General features: G+C 39.2%; 1 pseudogene; it reads left to right on the forward strand.

Annotated features, from left to right (window-relative positions):
• The first annotated feature begins 3,454 nt into the window (after positions 1-3,454).
• Positions 3,455-5,926, forward strand: LOC147987561 (uncharacterized; annotated as a pseudogene).
• The last annotated feature ends 4,512 nt before the right edge of the window (positions 5,927-10,438 follow it).

Below are 10,438 nucleotides of genomic sequence, written 5' to 3' on the forward strand. Positions count from 1 at the left end.
CCATGTGATTAGTGAATTCACAGGAATATGAAAGGCACATTTTGCCATGAATAAATAATAAAGCAACATGCCGACGGTTTGATTATGAAATCTTCATAAACAACTCCCATGCTCTTACAGCTTTTTACATTTAGCTATATATAACCAATGAACCATACACTAGAAACTAGCACATCATATACTTCAAATATTGCTATCAAGATATTAGTGGATATTATATAACTCACAATTATATATACAAGACAAAATCCTTTAAATATTTTTATCACATATAAGATTACATGGTTTAAGAATCTTTTTAAGAGACATTTCCCACAAAAGAAAATATACTAGCATGACTTTTTTTTAACTAACTATGATTTTGAATCTAGCGTGATGCAAATATCTTTTGCAATGCTCGACGTTAGAAACAAAAAAATAAACAAAGAGTAACAATCATATTTAGCAATAGTATATTAGGTGGTTAATTGTAGAAGCTATGTTATTGAATATCTAATAAATAAGATTATAGCATGACCAAATGAATAATAAACAAGTATAAAATTATAGCGTAAATTCTTTTTATATTAAATCATCCGCGATAATAAAATTGGCTTGGAAAAATATCATCACATAGTTAGAATTAAATGACTTATCAAATCCAGTCAGTGGAATAACAAGTTATGTCTAATTTTTCGATACTACCATATATTATCCAACCAGAATATTAAGGTTATATTATTTTATTGTGTGTAACTGAAGAAAACTATAATTACTGTGAATAGGATGTTCAGTCTAGATAAAGTGTGAGAAATTATAATCAATAAGGCGAAATTAACTTATCACGCAGGGAGAATATGAGGAAGCTCAGTAATTACAAGTCATGTTAAAAATAGTATTATAGCATGATGATAACATCGAGGGGTCTGTGGATCTAAACTTATGCATTTGTATTATTTAAAAAAACTCAAATAAAAAGTTTTTCTTTATTTTTCTTATTAAACAACCAAGGAACATTCCTCCGCACTGGCTCTCATTACATTATTTACTAACATGTATTGTCATCACCACACGTGTGTTGCTTCTTCGCGAACAAGATACATCGGCGCATATAGAGTAGTATGCAAAGATTTATTTGGGGTTTTGAGACCCGAGATTGTACAAGGAGGGCGCCAGAGGATACCGTAGATTGTATATAGGGATGGTCGAAGTTGATCCAACCAAGTGGAGACAAATACTTATTAAGTAAGAGACCAAGTTTTTGATGTTGCGTAACTGAAACAGGCATATGCCGAGTGTTCCGTCTGAACATGGTCAATGAAAGCAAGCAAGAACAACAAGTTGGTGAAGAACCTGATGTTGGATGATAGAGTTCATTGGCACAAAGAAACTAGTTTGTCGAGCATGGAGCACGCAAGTAGCTCATCGGGTATGCTCAAGAAGGAACTAAGGAGCAACGATTGTCTTGAATAACAATAAGTAGAGCGAAGCGATTACGCGGATGGACTAACTTGTGGACATAGAACTATGCTTTTGTATAGTTTTGATAATAAAATAACATCTAACCTTTAGTAAAAAAATTATTTCTTTCATTGAACAACAAAATGAATACTCTCATTGATAAAAAAAATGAATACTCTGCTAGGATCTCACTATCATCCTTTTTGCACAACAACACAACACAAAAAAATGGCGTGGGAATCTAGGGAATAGTAGCAAATGACCGATTATGCCAATTTGTTAGACATGAATGATGATCGAGCAGAACATGTTGGACGCTTCGAGTAGCTCGTGTGAACCATGTCTCATTATTAGTTAGGTCAGATTAAAGGCATGCCGAGGATTTATTTTCCCTCAAAAAGGACTGATACGGAGATATTGATGATATTGTTCACTAAGTTAGGACCACTGATTAGTTATCACCCACTGATAGGATAGATCTATCTCCAAGCAAGCATGGGGCATGGTTTTGAATTTAAGTTTCAGAAACACATTGAATTTCAATGAAATAAAGTGATTCAAGTTTTCAATTCGGCCAATGGACCAAAATTTCCACTTTAATTTGATTGAGATCCAACGAAATATTTTGAAATTCAAGTATAATTTGAATATCTGTGTACTATTCAAATCGTTGAAATATTTTGAGCAAAATGCAATTATTTTGGTATGTGCCAAAATTACTGAGATTTCTAAAATTCAATGAAATTGCATCGAAACTGAAAACCATGGCCTGTGGTCACGCTTCTCCACGGCCCATCGTACACAGCTAGTGCTACTTCTGATGGCAAATGTTGCACTCAACCACAATTCACACAGCGCCGGTCGAGTTGGTACGGGCTATCTATACCACCGTTGTGTCACGGGGATAAACCACTATCCGATGCATTGATCACGTACGGGGAAAATGCACTAGTGTACCACTATGTTGTTCTGAATGCGTACAAAGAATGTGCAACGATCAGCGCGTTCCACCCACACGCTCAGCAGGCTGTTTTTAGCTAGCGCCTAGCGGTTTACACTACTAGATCGGTGTAGCCACTAGCTAGTGCACCATGGTTAGTTTGGTAGAGCGCGCAAGGGGAAAACATCTCTCTGCTCTGCCCGGCAAGGAAGTGACGTGCCCTGCCTGTGGTGCACCCTCCCTCGATCGATATCGCCAGTGGCGGAGGCAGCGTGTAGGCATGGTGGGCCGTGGCCCACCCAGAATTTGAAGAATTTTTTTCTACTATGTACTAATTTAGCCCAAAGGACTGTCCAAAGCCCAGCCCCAGCCGTCTAGGTTTCTTCTCGTGTGTGAAGCAGCTTCGTGCCTCCGTCTCCTCTCTGGCCACGCCGCCTCAGCGGCTCAGCCCTCACCCGTCTCTCCTCCGAGCTCCGGCCACTGGTTCCCCTCCTCTCGCCGCTCCCCTCCTCTCCCCTCCTCTCGCCGCTCGCCCCGCCCACAGTCGCCGACTCGCCGTCGTCAGGCCAGGAGAGACGAGACAGGGGCATCCGCTGCGTCTCTCGTGCAGACTGCGGCTGGATCGATCCTGTCGTGCTCGCGGCTGGCTGGACGCCTCTCCAGCTGCGTCTCCCTCACCACCGCCGGACCAGTACTGCGCCGGACGGCCTCAAATCATCTTCCCCAACCTCCGTTTGAACAAATCAGCAAGGTGAGATTCCAAGCTTCCCCCCAAAATAGATGCTTTGCTGCTTCCAAATAAATTGATGCCCAGTCCAGTGTATATGAATTATGAATTGCTAGTAGTTGATGTCCATGGTCAATACTTGATGTTTATATTGACCAAGATCTACAGAATTTGCTAGTAGTTGATGTCCATGGTCAATAATTTTTTTTCTACCATGTACTACCAGTGTATATTTGTACTGGTTTATATGCAATAGTCAATACTTGATGCTTATATTGTGTAGAACTGATTCGGTATGCTGTTTCTACCAATGATGTTTTAATTTTGATATAATTGCAGAGCAGAACATGAAGAGGAATGGTGCCATTCTGGACCTGTTTCGAAAACATGAAGAGAAAGCGAGGAAGATTGCTACTGAACATCACACTGAAGATATTGAAAATGCGCGGTGTCCTAATTCCCCACCTCCAATCCATTCCGATACGGACATGGATACAGGTACTGAGATCGATGTTGAAATTGAAGATGCAACGCCAAGTCTTCCATCACCCCAACAGCCAAGTGCACATGTCTTTTTAGGTGATCCAGGGAAAAGAACTCCTATTTCAGACTATGCTTTTAATGATCAAGATAGTGTTCGAAGAAGATACATTGCAAAAACTGCATGCCGACCATATGCACATGCTTTTCAAGTCAGGAAATTCTATGGTAAAAATCGACACTTTAGTTTTGTTTGGTTTGAAAAGTACAGTTGGCTAGAATATAGTGTCTCAAAGGAAGCAGCATATTGCTTTGTGTGCTATTTGTTCAAAGGGAAAACTAATGGGGGGCCTAGGGGTGATGCCTTTGTTAAAACTGGTTGGAGAAATTGGAACAAACCTGATGCACTGGACAAACATATGGGCGGTATTGGTAGCATTCACAACCAAGCTCAAGAGAAGTACAATTTATTTGTGACACCTCAAACGTAAATTTGTAATACCATGGTGAGGGTGTCTAAACAGGATCTGCGTCTTTACAAGGCTAGGCTAACTTATTCACTAAGATGCTTGAGGTTTCTTTTGAACCAAGGATTGGCATTTCGTGGACATGATGAGAGTGAAGAATCTAGCAATAGGGGGAACTTTCTTGAACTTCTAAAATGGCTTGCAGAAAATGATGAAGAAGTTGATAAGATTGTTTTGCACAATGCTCCTGGAAACTGCATCTTGACTAGTCCAACGATACAAAAAAAAATTATTGAATGTTGTGCTGTGCTAACTACAAAACAAATTATTGAAGATCTTGGTGATGAGCACTATGCAATCCTAGCTGATGAGTCTAGTGATGCATCTCATAAAGAGCAACTTGCTATTTGCATATGTTATGTTGATAAAGTTGGAAAGGGGTGTGAGAGGTTTCTTGGAGTTGTTCATGTTGCCAACACAACTTCCTTGTCACTTAAAGCTGCAATTGAATCTTTGCTTACCGATCATCATTTGACTCTTACTCAAATCCGTGGGCAAGGATATGACGGGGCTAGCAACATGAAAGGAGAGATTAAAGGGTTGAAAACATTGATCATGAAAGAGTCGCCCTCTGCTTATTACATTCATTGCTTTGCACATCAACTTCAATTGGTTCTTATTGCCGTGGCAAAGGGAAATGAACCATGTAAATAGTTTTTTGATCATGTTTCTTACTTGCTGAATATTGTTGGAGTTTCTTGCAAGCGTCATGACATGCTTCGAGATGTTAGAGCTCAAAAGGTTCTGGAAGCACTTGAAATGGGTGAAATTGAAAGTGGAAGTGGGTTAAATCAAGAGATGGGATTAGCTAGACCCGGTGATACTCGGTGGGGTTCTCATTTTCGAACCATTCCGCACATTATTACCATGTACCCCACAATACTAGAAGTACTTGATACTATTGGAAAAGATCCTTCACAAAGTGGTGAGTGGACAAGAATACGTGCAGTGGCTTTTGCCTTGGAGTCATATGACTTTGTTTTCAATCTTCACGTGATGCTTGTTATTCTTGGCCACACTAATGAGTTGTCTCAGTCATTGCAAAAGAGAGATCAAGATATTGTTAATGCAATGGCACTTGTTAGTTTGGCAAAGAATAAAATGCGACATATGAGGTCTCATGGCTGGGAATAATTTCTTGCAAAGGTGACATTGTTTTGCAACAAACATGGAATTGAAGTTCCTACACCGGAGGATAATTATGTGCCTCATGGAAGATCACCTCGGTATTATGAAGTGCAAACAAATGATGATCGTTATAGAAGAGAAGTATATCTTGGTATCCTTGATCAAATCATTCAAGAGCTTGACAATAGGTTTGATGAGGTTAATATGGAGTTGCTTATTTGCATGTCTGCTTTGAACCCCGTCGATTCATTTGCTTCTTATGATGCACTCAAGGTAATGAAACTTGCTGAATTCTACCCCCAGGACATATCAAGCATGGATTTGGTAAGGCTTGAATTCCAACTTGATACTTTTATTGATGATATGAGACAAGATGATAGGTTCAGATCTGTGCGTAATATTGGTGAACTCTCTGTTATGCTTGTTGGTACAAACAAACATGTTCTCTATGATTTGGTCTACATGCTTATCAAATTGGTATTGATCTTACCGGTGGCCACAGCGAGTGTTGAAAGAGTATTTTCGGCAATGAATCTAGTGAAAAATAAGTTGAGAAATAGTATGAGTGATGATCTCATGAACAACTGTTTAGTAACATTCATTGAGCGAGATGTGTTCTTGAAAGTAAGCGAGGAAGACATCGTTGAAGATTTCATGGCAAAGGAACGTCGTAGAGTTACTTAGTGTTATAGTTTCTACATGCCTACATATGGGTATCTTTCATGTAAGACTATTTGTATTTGCAACGTTGCAAATTTGGAATATTTGGGAACTATAATGTTGTCTGACTTGATTGAGCTGTTTGTATTATATTTTTGCCAACTATTGTATGTATGATCTTGGATTAGGTAGAATTTTTTTAGGTGTGCACACCCACCATTTCTTTCCTGGCTCCGCCACTGGATATCGCCTGGGTTGTTTGTTGGGTGGCGTTCAAGGCAAGCAGCAAAGGTGTTAGAAATATTCAGATTATGGCGAAAATGCATGCATGTTCTCCACACCGGCGTCCACATCTCGACATGCATATCTACTGGTCTGGTGGAGCGTCACGCGTATTACTTCCCATCAGGTAAGCTGCCCGTTTGGCCCGGAGGCAGGAGCCTGGACGCGGCCATTTCGCATGAAGCAGTTTCGCTGTTGCTGTGTTGGTGTCACATATGCAATGCTTGCAGCGGAATGGTGCTCTGCAACGGGCAAATGCGGAGCACAAAAACAAACCGACCGTGATGGATGGTAGCTGCTGGCTGCAACCCTGATGCACCGGAGCTTGTGGTGCTACCGATGCACCGAACTTGCATTGTGCTTTTAAAATCTTTAAAAAAATTCTGAAAAAAAAGCACACTCACAAAACATCAATGTAGGTTGTCACAAAATTTCATGTCAAAATTCAAAACATAGCTCAAAAAATAAAAATGAAACATTCGGCACTGAATAGTGCATAACATAACTTGGGCTTAGATTTGGCCCATTATCGCACTGATGTCAAATTTGTCATTTTTGTATCTTAAAAACATTTCATTTTTTATATGAATTTTTGTGACAACCTACATTGATGTTGTGTGAGTGTGCTATTTTTTTTAGATTTTTAAAAAATATTCCATAGCATTCGATGCATCGATAGCATTACAAGACCACAAGTGCGGATGCACGGATACATTACCACCCACCACCAGCCAGGTGCAGCCGCAGCCGACGAGCGGGCGGGATAGCGCTAGCTACAATTTCCCACCACGCGACCGACGATCGAGCTTCGCTTCAGCGCCACGCATCGCCGGAAACGTGGGGCGCCGGATCCTTCCCACTTCCTGGCCACCCTTGGTCAATTAGCCCATCCACTTTGACCTCAAGAAGGATAGCTTGAGCTGCAAGCAACATATATTGTCGGAGAATGAACAGATGCAGACCAGACCGGCTATTTCTTTCATGTTTACAGGATGGCAAATTTTAGAAAGGTGCATCGTGCAGAAGCCTCAAGTGTGTAACCTTGATTGAACTAGTACATCAGAACCAGGCTGACAAGTTACTGATTTTGTTTTTCAAAATTGAGGTCACCACTCCATCGCTTCGGAAAAGAGTGAATAGGAAGTGCCAGCGTTTCAAAACAGTTTTGCTAAAGCACATCTGATGTGCCATAAGTATTGCACATCTAAGTCATATGTCATTGATCTTACATTAAGATTCGTGTGAATATTTTCTTTCTTTTTCTTTTATGCTTGATTCACTAACTTAGATGTGCAATAACTACAACACATCTAGATGTGCCCTAGACACACCCTTTCAAAAAATACTAACAAGAGCAAGAAGATGTTTCGTTTTTTAGCACCAAAATTAAGCTCCCCCCTGATGAAATGAGGCCATGGCCACATACATGCCAACTCACAAGGCCTAGTGAACTGTGACAGACGAACGACGGGAGTGATTCAGCGTTGCAGTCATCGGGCAAACGCCCACTTTGATTTGGCAAATACAGTTTCCTTCCCTGGCCAAGGTTCACGCAACGTAACCAGCTCTGCTTCCATATACTGCACACGGCAAGAAATTCAGTTTAAATATCACGAGGTTCCCTTTTTCCTTTTTTTTTAAAAAAATCAGATATATTCTCCTGTCTCACAGTACCAAAAAAAGTGATGCTAACCTGTTCTGTCACGAAAAGGCCATAACATTTTTCATTGGGCTAAGCTACTTTAGAACGCCAGCATTGTGTCAAATTGGCTCCGAATTGTCCCAGTCAGCTCCCAAGATCAGAATTGCAATTTCAGACAAGAAGAACTGCGGGTCATACAGCGTGGAATCTGGACATAAAAATGAAGACCTGACTTCACTCACAGGGAAGCAAATGGATGGAATTTCATAATGTGGGACACACTCACGGGGTCCATGGTGGTTGACACTGCGATAAAAGACAAGAACAACCCGTAGCTTTCTTCTAATCATTCCACTTCCATTTTACATGTTCGGGGGAAGTTTAGGAGACCGAATCGCGCTAAGGCCTTGTTCACTTAATCCTCTGCTCAAAACGAATGCAGGGATTAAAGGGGGCTTATGGGCCATTGTTTGTGCTTATTTAAATATGTAAACATCTTGCAATAATACAAATGATGCTAAATGTCTTCCTAAGTTTGAAATTAAGAAATTTTCTGTGTTTCATAAACTGGTGAAATTACCTCAACTCACCCACCAGATAATGTTTGTGAAAATAACAGTAGTCGCACCTAACGATCGATCACAGCAATAGGAAGCGACAAACTAGTTATCATTTGTCACTTACTAATCTCAACAGTGGGGCAAGAAACAAAAACAAATTGTAAAAGCTACAACATTTTTTTGTGTAAACCAAGTAACTAACAATACCACTATAGCTATATGTAAGTTGCCTGAAAATTGAATTTGGGTCAGTCGATTTTTCAGGCCGTTGATTGCTGCTCCAAGATTCGTACTACCTTTTTTATTCCTGTCGTGTGGTGACTTGTTTTGGGCTGGCAATTTGTGACTAACCTTTGTGTTGGGCGAGTCAATACCTTAATGGGCTGAGGCCCGTTAACTGGGCGACCAAGCTAGATCTATCTGGCCCATCTGACAACACAACCCTCCCCTCTCTTCCTTTGCCTTTTCTGTTTTTTTCTATATTTATATCTGTTTTTGCTTTTTTTTCTTATGGGTATTTTTGGATGTTCGCTGAGTGTATATGTATACATGCAAGTGCTATACAATAAGTGTGTAACTACATTAGAGTGTGAAAACTATACTATCATATGTGTATTAATTGTATAACACAAAAAGTGCAATTTCATGCAAAGTAGTGTGTAACTTTTATATTTTTATTTTTATTTCATTTCTTCTTAAAGGATAATGCCAATGTCACTATTTCATTTTTAAGTAGAGAACATAATTTTTTGGTTTTGTTTTAGTGTTTATTTCATTTTCTTTGTTCTTTAAGGGTAATACCAATGCCACTAATTCATTTTCTTCTTAGGAAACTTCCTTATCACAAAAAATCCACTATTATATGCTTATTCTTGTATATTAAAAAAAATCTCTGTGTAAACTGTGTGCAAATTTTATTTTTCTTTCTTGTGAAGGCTAATAACAATGCCACTAATTCATTCCTTCTTAGGAAACTTTCTTTTTGTAAAAATACACTATTATATACTTACTCTTGCATATTATTAAAAAGGGAAGTTTATGTGTAAATTATGTGTAACTTTTATCATTTTTTATAATTTTTTATTTTATTACTTCTAAAAGGGTAATGCCAAAGGAAACTTCATTATTTTGATTTCATTTTATTTTAAATTATATTTCCTTTCTGCTTGAATAGTATACCAATGCCACTAATTCATTCTTTTTTATGAATCTCTATTTTTTTTGCAAAAGTTACACTATTGTATGCTTATTCTTGCATATTATTAAAAAACGGACTTTCTGTGTAAACTGTGTGTACCTTTTGTCACTATTTTGTTCTATTTTTTCAGTTTATTTTTCTTAAAGGGTAATACTAATGCTACTAATCCAATCGTTCTTAGAAACTTTATTATATTGTTTCTGTTTTTATTTCATTTTATTAGTTATTTAAGGGTAACACTCAATTTGTAGGCAGACAGTTTTCAAACGGAAGGAACATAACTAAATTAATTACCACCACCTAAACCCGACATCTGATATCAGTTGAGTAGTAGTTTTCAAGGCTCCAACTGATCTTGACCAAAAAGGAAATTAGGGCATCTGACCTTCTACTGTTGACCACAAATTTTCTCAGCTCCCAGTGGATGCTTAGGTTGAACACTTGAACAGTGAATGTGGTGCCGTTACATGCATGTGTTCGTGACATGCATGGTGCATGAGATGGCATAGCTTGGTAGGCCCATCCATGCATGCATGGTCAGCGTTGGTCTTCGTCACAATTAACAATTAGTGAGGAGCGCAACTCAATTAGCCGGCTCTTTTAAAAAAAAGTGACTTGTTCAAATTGTAAATTCAGTCACCTTACCTCTCTAGCCGGTCCAGTTAATGAGGGAATGCCACTATTGAGTATATTTTTCGTCCTCAAACTCTTTCGAGAGTTTAAAAATCATCCCTCAACTTAAAACCGGATAGTTTTCGTCCCTCAACTATGAAAACCGGATAGTTTTCGTCCCTCACGCCGCTTCGGGCGGTTTTCGTCCGTCATGAACAGTAAACCGACGAATAGTAAATTCG

The sequence above is a fragment of the Triticum urartu genome, chromosome 2A, assembly GCF_056163025.1.
Source record: "Triticum urartu cultivar PI428250 chromosome 2A, HENAU_Tu73, whole genome shotgun sequence".
Taxonomy (NCBI): Eukaryota; Viridiplantae; Streptophyta; class Magnoliopsida; order Poales; family Poaceae; genus Triticum; species Triticum urartu.